This window comes from Microcebus murinus, chromosome 31 (assembly GCF_040939455.1).
Source record: "Microcebus murinus isolate Inina chromosome 31, M.murinus_Inina_mat1.0, whole genome shotgun sequence".
Taxonomy (NCBI): Eukaryota; Metazoa; Chordata; class Mammalia; order Primates; family Cheirogaleidae; genus Microcebus; species Microcebus murinus.
In genome coordinates, this window is record NC_134134.1 from 5,660,703 (window position 1) to 5,670,000 (window position 9,298).

A 9,298-nucleotide genomic window follows, 5' to 3' on the forward strand; every position below is an offset into this window, starting at 1 on the left:
GACGCCATGGCACTCACTCTAGCCTGGGCAACAAAGTGAGACTCTGTCTGAAAAAAAACATTTCTCTCTCTCTCTCTCTCTCTCTCTCTCTCTCTCTATATATATATATATATATATATATATATATATATATATTTATATTTATATTTATATAATCTGAGGACTTTATTTCCTCCTTTATTTCCTTTGTTTCTCTCTATATTTATATATAGAGAGAAATTATATATAGAGAAATTTATATATAGAGAGAGAAATTATATTTAGAAAGAAATTCTTTTTTTTTTTTTTTTTTTTTTTTTTTTTTTTTTTTGAGACAGAGTCTCGCTTTGTTGTCCAGGCTAGAGTGAGTGCCGTGGTGTCAGCCTAGCTCACAGCAACCTCAAACTCCTGGGCTCAAGCAATCCTTCTGCCTCAGCCTCCCGAGTAGCTGGGACTACAGGCATGAGCCACCATGCCCGGCTAATTTTTTTATATATATATATCAGTTGGCCAATTAGTTTCTTTCTATTTATAGTAGAGACGGGGTCTCGCTCTTGCTCAGGCTGGTTTTGAACTCCTGACCTTGAGCAATCCGCCCGCCTCGGCCTCCCAAAGAGCTAGGATTACAGGCGTGAGCCACCGCGCCCGGCCTTAGAAAGAAATTCTTATATATATATACAGAGAGAGAGAGAGAGAGAGAGAGAGAAACGGATAGTACCATGAGGATGTGAGTGTGGTTCTGGGGACCTTATTGACTTTGTGGGCTACTGGACTCTGTGGAGATCAGTGAAGAAAGATGGCCCAAATGAGAATAAGCGGTGTGTATGGGGAGCTTGCTTGCCGGGCGTGTGCACCTGTGTGTAAATAAATAGCTAGACATTCATTTCTTCTCAAGAGAGTCAGTGTCACCACTGCCGGCGCCATCACCACCGAGGGCCCTTTCTTCGCCCTGGGCAGAGAGCGGGAGGCAGGCAAAGGGGTGGCGGGGCTGGGGGGAGGTGGCGAGAGGAGAGGGGCAGGCCCTGACGGGGGACACGCTTGGGGAGACCGAATGAAGGGCATCCTAGGGAGGGGCCGGGAGGTGCACGTCATGCTGTCCCCACCCCTCACGAGGGTCCTGAGTCAGGAGCAGGGACAAACAGGAGGGAAGCCCCCAGGGCTCAACCGTTGCTGGCCCGAGAGTCGCGGAGCGTGGCAGGGCGGGCTTGGCGGGAGGGCCGCCCCCGCCCCGCCCCCGTGGCTATAAAGGTGGCGGGCGCGTCATCACCAGGGTCAAACGCAAACTTGGAGAACTCGATTACCCGGCCTAGAGAAAGGCTCCTCTGTCATCTGGAGGCCAACCGCCACCTTTGGTGCATAGAGAGACGTCATTCGGTGTTTTTATGGAGGCGATGACGGTGATGAAGAAGATGACGACTGCTCCCGCACCTCCCACCGCCGCCGTACCCTCTGGCCGCCGCTCCCGATGCCACCGCCCCCTCTGTCCACCGCTCTGATGCCACCGCCCCCTCTGTCCACCGCTCCGATGTCGCCGCTCCCTCCGGCCACTGCTCCTGATGTCGCCGCTCCCTCCCGCTGCTGCTCCCGATGCCGCCGCTCCCGATGCCGCCACCTACACCGAAGATAAATTTAAGATGGCCTAGGTGTCCAGGGCTTATAAAACGTACAGTAGTGGACGGTCACGTGCCAGGCCTCCACAGTCACTGAGCCCTGACTACGAACTCACAGACTCACCCGGTGCCACCTCCCACCCTGCGAGCTCCAGTCACGGTGAGTGCCCTCGACCGGCGTCCCACCACACAGACACCTAGTACACCGCATTTCTTCAATTATTACAAGTAGCTGCACATTTCTTTGCACCATAACTGTACAATACACCTCCACGCATAGGTAGAGGGGGGGAGAGGAGGGAAGTGGCCAATCTTCATTTATTATTGGGTAACATGGAGGCAGGGGAGGCAGTTTTTTCCCCGTCCTCCTCCTCCTCCTCCTCCTTTTTCCCCTTCTCCTTTATTTGGTTTCTTCCTTCCTTTTCCTGTATTCCTCTCCCAGTTCCCCCCTTCCATTGTCTTCATAGATTTGGATCAGATATAGACATTTTCTAGGTTGGGCTTTAATAAGACTGTGGGAGTAGGAAAAAACTAAGCTGCCCACCATGACGCAAGGGAATGGAAGTCTGAATGCCATTTAGTGCTGTGCCTTTCTGATATTTAGTGCTTTCGGGAAATTCTATCTGTCTGCTATTCCATTGGAATATATCCTCTGGATCACTACTGCATGCCCATATCCCAGCTTTTTGGTGAGCAGTCCTGTATGATCCTTACAAAAAAGCCACAAGTTGTTCTGCAATTCATTCTGTGATTTAAATTTTTAAACGATATTCCATAAATCTAAAAAAAAAAAAAAAACCAAGATAAAACAGAAAGAAGGAAAAGAAAAAAAAGAAATCCCAGAGCAGAGGCCTACAGTGGGGGAGGGGAGGCAGGGAGGGAGTGGCAGGAGGGGCGCCTCACTGGGACAACAGGGTGGGTGGGGTGGACTGAGACCCGCCTGAGGCTAGATCTGCCTCAGGGCTGGCAGGCCCAGGAAGAACCATGTGTTACACTGCAGCAGATTCGAAAGCGAACCTCCACACCTGGGGTGGGGGGGTCCAATCTTAAGCTCCCAACATCACCTGATTTTACCCATCCCCATGTCTGATCAAAGTGGCAGCTAGGTGACACCTAACTACTGGTTCCAGTGTCTGCCAGACAAGAAGAGACCCTCTTTGCTACACTAGAGAGCACGTGAGTTTTGGGTAAACGTCCGGTAGCTGGCCTGTGATTAGCAATCATCCTTATCTTAACTGAAAACAATCCAAGCCTTTAGGCAGAAGTTCATTTCTTTCATTCATTGCAAATCAAAGAATCTTTTTTTTTTTTTTCTTTTCAGCATCAGAACAAATCAAAGAATCTTTCAACCCAGCTGTAAACCTGTACAACCGGCACCCTGGCATCCCCCTCCCCCCACTTCCAGTTGTCAGGTAAGACTAATATGTCAATTCCATATATCCATGTGTGATTTTACATGTCATTCCTGTCTCCCTCAAATGTATGAAGCTAAACTAGAACCCGCCCCACCCCAATGGGAACCCTTGCGCAAGGCTTCTTGGGTGCAGCTCTCTAGTTCATGGTCTGGGACATTGGGCTCAGAATAAAACTCTTTCAATTATTCTGCAGTGTTTTGGATTTCTCACATTCTTGTATCTGTGGGAGCTTTTTTTTTTCTATTACATCTGATCCGGATCGCTAGCTAGGTGTTCATATTTTTGGACGGTGGAGGTGCTCAAGGTTATCTTTGTACATCCCACGTTGGGGTAAGCCACAGTGAATATGCTTTTCGCCTTCCGAGGGCTAGCGCTTATGGCCATATCTTAACCGGGGCTCACAGCGATATTTTTTTTTTTTTTGAGCTGCTGGCACTTTCCACCTAGGTGTCCAAGTATGCCCTTTAAATGAATGCTTGTATTGAGGAACCACGAAGTGGGTTTTTTGTCATTTATCTGGTCCTCAATCCCCATTATTTATCATCTCCCCCCCCATCCACACACACACAGGTTAGTTCATCTCTGCAGAAAAGCTGCTGGAGATTGTTTCTCCACCGAATGCTTTCTGTTGACAGTATCTAAGACGACAAGGAGTACCAGGCATTCTGCTCTAAGATTAAAATTGCATCTATCAGTATGGTCCTATTTTACTTCTTGTGTGAATTTAGTGGGTTTCATAAAAGCTGATCTTGACTTCCACAACAGAGACGAGTGGGTTTCTCTTATGTTTGTGTAGTTCTGTAGGGCTGGTGCCTTCCCAGAAGCGATCATCTTCCTAAGTAGGCTATATCCCACGAACTTGGGAAGGTGCAAAGAGTGACTTGTTGACCACCCTTACATTAAAGGATGTATCTGAATCTGTGACTGGAATGGGTCGGTATCTGATCAGAAAGCACTGCCAGAGGAGGAGACGTTTCATTTCTTTTCCTGATTTTACCTGTCCATAGCAAATGTCTCTGTTTCCCTAGGACGTGGTATTTTTCCTCACAAGAATTTTGAATGGCTCCATGTGCCTCTCGACTGACTGCAAAGCACAGACTCCAGGATCTCCACCCGTTGGCTCTGTCTATCCAAGCACGGACTCCACGCCTCTGTCTATCCAAGCACGGACTTCACGCCTCTGTCTATCCAAGCACGGACTCCACGCCTCTGCCTATCCAAGCACGGACTCCACGGAAAGGTAAGGTGGGTAGGGGGGATATGTTTATTTGGAAAACTGAGAGTTTGAACCGCACTGTTTTATTTGTTAGAAACGTAAACTTTGTCAATTCACATGGCCCTGCTGAGGCCCAGTCACCTAAAGGGTAGGAAATGCAATTTATAGATTGATCTCTCTCTCTCTCTCTCCTCCCTTTTTATTTTCTCTTCTTTTGGCAGGCTCTCACTCTGGTTCCCAGGCTAAAGGGCAGTGGCATCCTCATAGCTCACTGCCACCTCAAACTCCTGGCCTCCAGCGATCCTCTCACCCAGGCTTCCCAAAGTGCAGGGATGAGGGAGTTCTTGTTTCTGTTTTTCATTTTGTTTTTCATCTGATGTCTTTTAGGGTCATAGCCTCAGAAATTTAGATCTGTTTTTTGAACTCATCCTAGGGGCTAATTGGGATTCGAATAGGTACTACTGGGAATTTCAACAGTACTGCCAGGAAGGGAGGGAGGGAAAAAGCAGCATCAGGCAAGTATAGTGCCACACGCCTGTAGTCCCAGGGACTCGTTAGGATGAGGCAGGATGATCAATGGAGCCCAGGTATTTGAGGTTGCAGTGACCAAGGATACAATATACCATGTTCCATAGAGGGAGACAGACCCTGTCACTCACCTGAAAACTATACAAATAGTAGGTACCATAATAATTAATAATTAAGCAAAAGGGGTTGGGCGTGGTGTCCCATGCCTATTATCCTAGCACTCTGGGAGGCTGATGTGGGTGGATTGCTCAAAGTCAGGAGTTCAAAACCAGCCTGAGCAAGAGCAAGACCGTCTCTACTATAAATAGAAAGAAATTAATTGACCAACTAAACACACACACACACACACACACACACACACACACACAAACATAATAAGCCGGGCATGGTGGTGCATGTCTGTAGTCCCAGCTAATCCGGAGGCTTAGACAAAAGGATCACTTGAGGGCCAGGCGCGGTGGCTCACGCCTGTAATCCTAGCTCTCTGGGAGGCCGAAGCGGGCGGATTGCTCGAGGTCGGGAGTTCGAAACCAGCCTGAGCAAGAGCGAGACCCCGTCTCTAATATGAATAGGAAGAAACTAATTGGCCAACTAATATATATAGAAAAAATTAGCCGGGCCTGGTGGCTCATGCCTGTAGTCCCAGCTACTGGGGAGGCTGTACAGAAGGATCACTTGACCCCAGGAGTTTGAGGTTGCTGTGACCTAAGCTGACGCCATATCACTCTAGTCCTTGCCCCAAAAGAGACTCTGTCCCCCCCAAAAAATTATGAAACAGTGACTTACCAAAAACGCAGGGAGGAAAAGATAAAAATTTCTCTCTCTCTCTCTCTCTCTCTCTATATATATATATATATATATAGATATAGATATAGATATAGATAGATATAGATATAGATATATCTGCTATGAATAGAATAAAAGAGATAAGCAGGGAGGGAGAAATAAAATTGATCTCAGGCCCAGGACACCTGTAATCCTAGCTCTCTGGGAGGCCGAAGCGGGCGGATTGCTCGAGGTCGGGAGTTCAAAACCAGCCTGAGCAAGAGCAAGACCATCTCTACTATAAATTGGAAGAAATTAATTGACCAACTAAACACACACACACACACACACACACACACACACACACACACACACACACAAACAAACATAATAAGCCGGGCATGGTGGTGCATGTCTGTAGTCCCAGCTACTCAGGAGGCAGAGACAGAAGGATCACATGAGCCCAGGCGTTTGAGGTTGCTGTGCACTAAGCTGACGCCAGAGGACTCTAGTCCGGGCACCAAAAGTGAGGCTTGTCCCAATAAAAAATTAAGGAAACAGGACTTACCAGAAGGAGCAGGGAGGGAGTGATAAAAATTTCTCTCTCTCTCTCTGTCTCTCTCTCTCTCTCTCTCTCTCTCTATATATATATATATATATATATATGCTCTAGACAGAATAAAAGGGATAAGCAGGGAGGGAGAGATAAAAATTTCTCTCAGGCCCAGCACACCTGTAATCCTAGCTCTCTGAGAGGCCCAGGTGGGAGGATTGCTCAAGGTCAGGAGTTCAAACCAGCCTCACAAGAGCAAGACCTCATCTCTACTATAAATAGAAACAAATTGTTTGGCCAAGAAATATATATAGAAAGAAGAATTAGCCGGGCATGGTGGCGCATGCCTGTAGTCCCAGCTACTTGGGAGGATGAGACAGAAGAATCACTTGAGCACTAAAGTTTGAGGTTGTTTTGAGCTAAGCTGACGCCATAGCACTCTAGCCGGGGCACCAAAAGTGAGACTCTGTCTCAAAAAATAAATAAATAAATAATTAATTAAATAAATAAATAAATTAAGAAAACGGGACTTGCCAGAAAAAGCCGGGAGGGAGAGATAAAAATTTCCCTCTCACTCTCTCTCTCTCTCTCTCTCTCTCTCTCTCTGTCTCTGTCTCTCTCTCTCTCTCTATATATATATATATCTGCTATAGACAGAATAAAAGAGATAAGCAGGGAGGGAGAGATAAAAATTTCTCTCAGGCACTATGGGAGGTCTAGGCGGTTGATTTCTCAAGGTCAGGAGTTCAAATCCAGCCTGAGCAAGAGCTAGACCATCTCTACTATAAATAGGAAGAAATTAATTGACCAACTAAAGACACACACACACACAAACATAATAAGCCGTGCATGGTGGTGCATGTCTGTAGTCCCAGCTACTCAGGAGGCAGAGACTGAAGGATCACATGAGCCCAGGAGTTTGAGGTTGCTGTGTGCTAAGCTGACGCCAGAGGGCTCTTGTCCGGGCACCAAAAGTGAGGATTGTCCCAATAAAAAAATTACGGAAAAGGGACTTACCAAAAGGAGCAGGGAGGGAGAGATAAAAATTTATCTCTCTCTCTCTCTCTCTCTTTCTATATATATATATATATATATCTGCTACAGACAGAATAAAAGGGATAAGCAAAACGGGAGAGATAAAAATTTCTCTCAGGCCCAGCACACCTATAATCCTCGCTCTCTGGGAGGCCGAGGTGGGAGGATTGCTCGAGGTCAGGAGTTCAAACCAGCTCGAGCAAGAGCAAGACCCCATCTCTACTACAAATAGAAAGAAATTAAATGCCAACTAAGCACACACACACACACACACACACACACACACACACACACACACACACACACATAATAAGCCGGGCATGGTGGCACATGCTTCTAGTCCTAGCTATTCGGGAGGCTGAGACAGAAGGGTCACTTGAGCCCAGGAATTTGAGGTTGCTGTGAACTAAGCTGACGCCATAGCACTCTAGCCTTGGCACCAAAAGTGAGACATTGTCTTAAAAAAAAAAATAAAATTAAGGCCGGGCGCTGTGGCTCACGCATGTAATCCTAGCTCTTGGGAGGCCGAGGCGGGAGGATTGCTCAAGGTCACGAGTTCAAAACCAGCCTGAGCAAGAGCGAGACCCCGTCTCTACTATAAAGAGAAAGAAATTAATTGGCCAACTGTTATATATATATAAAAAAAAAAATTAGCCAGGCATAGTGGCGCATGCCTGTAGTCCTAGCTACTCGGGAGGCTGAGGCAGAAGGATCACTCGAGCCCAGGAGTTTGAGGTTGCTGTGAGCTAGGCTGACGCCACGGCACTCACTCTAGCCTGGACAACAAAGTGAGACTCTGTCTCAAAAAAAAAAAAAAAAAAAAAAATTAAGAAAAAGGGACTTAGCAGGAAAAGCAGGGAGGGAGAGGTAAAAATTTCTCTGTCTCTCTCTCTCTCTCTGTCTCTGTCTCTCTCTCTCTCTCTCTCTATATATATATATATATATATATAAATCTGCTATAGACAGAATAAAAGAGATAAGGAGGGAGGGAGAGATAAAAATTTCTCTCAGGCCAAACACAACTGTAATCCTAGCTCTCTGACAGGCCAAGGTGGGAGGATTGCTCGAGGTCAGGAGTTCAAAGCAGCTGGAGCAAGAGCCAGACCCCATCTCTACTATAAATAGAAAGAAATTAATTGGCCAACTAAACACACACACACACACACACACACACACACAATAAGCCGGGCATGGTGGCACATGCTTGTAGTCCTAGGTACTCGGGAGGCTGAGACAGAAGGATCACTTGAGCCCAGGGGTTTGAGGTTGTTGTGAGCTAAGCTGCCACGATAGCACTCTAGCCCGACACCAAAACTGAGACTGTGTCTCAAAAAAAAAAAAAATTAAGAAAAAGGTACTTGTCAGAAAAAGCAGGGAGGAAGAGATAAAAATTTCTGTTTCTCTCTCTCTCTCTCTCTCTCTCTCTCTCTCTCTCTCTCTCTCTCTCTCCCTCTCTCTCTCTCTCTCTCTCTCTCTATATATATATATATATATATATATATATATATGTCTTCTATAGAAGAATAAACTAGATGAGCAGGGAGGGAGAGATAAAAATTTCTCTCTCTCTCTCTCTCTCTCTATATATATATATATATACACACACACACACACACATATATATCTGCTATAGACAGAATAAAAGAGATAAGCAGGGAAGAGAGATAAAAATTTCTCTCAGGCCCAGCACACCTGTAATCCTAGCTCTCTGAGAGGCCGAGACAGGACGATTGCTGGAGGTCAAGAGTTCAAACCAGCTCGAGCAAGAGCAAGACCCCATCTCTACTATAAATAGAAAGAAATTGATTGGCCAACTAATATATATAGAAAGAAAAATTAGCCATGCATGGTTGCACATGCCTGTAGTCCCAGCTACTTCGGAGGCTGAGAGAGAAGGATCACTTGAGCCCAGAAGTTTGAGGTTGCTGTGAGCTAAGCTGACGCCATAGCACTCTAGCCCGGGAACCAGAAGTGAGACTCTGTCTCAAAAAAAAAAAATTAAGAAAAGAGACTTAACAGAAAAAGCAAGGAAGGAGAGATAAAAATTTCTGTCAATCTCTCTCTCTCTCTCTCTCTCTGTATATATATATATGTATGTATATATATATCTGCTATAGACAGAATAAATGAAATAACCAGGGAGGGAGTGATAAAAATGTCTCTCAGGCCCAACACACCTAAAATGCTTGCTCTCTGG

General features: G+C 46.1%; 1 long non-coding RNA gene across 1 annotated transcript in view; it reads left to right on the forward strand.

Moving 5' to 3' along the window:
• The first annotated feature begins 1,188 nt into the window (after positions 1-1,188).
• Positions 1,189-9,298, forward strand: part of LOC142865716 (uncharacterized) — a 59,212-nt gene continuing 51,102 nt past the window's right edge. The window contains exons 1-3 of the long non-coding RNA XR_012915870.1: positions 1,189-1,749; positions 2,911-3,001; positions 4,033-4,244. This is a non-coding gene — a long non-coding RNA (uncharacterized LOC142865716). The remainder of the gene's footprint in view (positions 1,750-2,910; positions 3,002-4,032; positions 4,245-9,298) is intronic.